Genomic DNA, 1514 nt, shown 5'->3' with positions numbered 1-1514 from the left:
GAATTATGCAAGAAACATGACTGCCAATATATGTTCACCAAGATAGATATGTATTCACAATGATAGTAATGATGGCTAATATTTGTTCAATGTTTACTACGTGCCAACACTGAGCTTATGTCTTTCATATATTATAACATGCAATCTCTCAGCAACCTAATGGATAGGCATTATTATTGTTACTAGTTTGCAGATAATGATAACCTGTACTACAATCCCATGAGACAGGTAAATGAGGCTCTGAACACTTACATCGTTACTGAAGATGACATAGCTCCTAAGGGCAGCACTAGAATTTGAATCTAGATGTTTCTGATTCTAAAAGCTATGCTCTTTCCACCAACTGTACATGTATAACAGATTCAGTTACATTCCAAGGAATGTTTTGTATTATCTGATGTCCTACCTTATTCAGACCAGTGATATCTCTTCACATACACATTCATTTCTACTGAACATGTATGTTTAATATACTCGGATCATTCCCAGTGGATTCTCTGGTGATCCATCTTTTTGGTGTGAATCACCTTACTTCATAATCCCTTACCTCTGATATAATCTTTGTACTTACCATGTTATCTCCCACTTTTCTATGGATTCTTAAAGTTGGCAATCTGTAAGTCTTGTTTGCTCAACAGGGTATCAGGAATCTTGAGAGCAATTATGTTATAATAGTATCCCTGCCTTTTCTGAAGAATTCAAAGACAACATCAATTGATTATATTTCTGTTATGGAATTACACAAAATGTTTTACAAATCAGGCAACATGTATAAGAGAAATAATGTCTAGTACATAGAATTATTAACTGTACTTGCAAATACAATGACTATCATGCTTCATTTCTATTAAATTATTTAAAGATCTGGGGATTGGGAAAAGAAAGAGGAAAAGTAACTAACATCTATTGAGACCGAACTGCGTGCCAGTATTTCATATATGTTATTTAATTTAATCTTATCAAATACAATATAATTTAAGCATTACAGCCCCTATTACAAATAAAAATATAAGCTTCAGAGGTTAAACAACTTTCTTTAGTAAATATTGTCAATATGTTCATAAAACTGAGACTTAAAGTTAAATTTCGATGGACCTTAACCTCTAGTTCTCACTTCACACCTGCTACATTCAGTCAGTGACCTCAGCAATTTTTCAATTGAATATTCTGCATCACTAGATAACAGAACAAAGTCAAGAGATAAACAACATGTATTTATTTCTAAATTAACTTATTTAAGCTGTAAGGTTTTATTCTACTCATTTTTGATGAGCATCTAGCTGTCTACTTTTAAGCTGGACATAAATGAGATTTGAAATAACATAAAACAATGCCACCCATCTCACTATTTTTTTTTTTATTTCAGCAAATTATGGGTGTACATATGTTTAGGTTACGTGTGTTGCCCTTGGTTCCCTCCCCCACCGAAGTCCGTGTTTCAAATATGTCCATCCTTCGGGTAGTGCGCATTGCACTCCTTGTGTATACAAACACCCGTCCCCTCCGCCCTCCTC

The sequence above is a fragment of the Propithecus coquereli genome, unplaced genomic scaffold (genome assembly GCF_000956105.1).
Source record: "Propithecus coquereli isolate 6110/MARCELLA unplaced genomic scaffold, Pcoq_1.0 Scaffold17, whole genome shotgun sequence".
NCBI lineage: Eukaryota > Metazoa > Chordata > Mammalia > Primates > Indriidae > Propithecus > Propithecus coquereli.
This window is presented reverse-complemented; position numbering follows the sequence as displayed.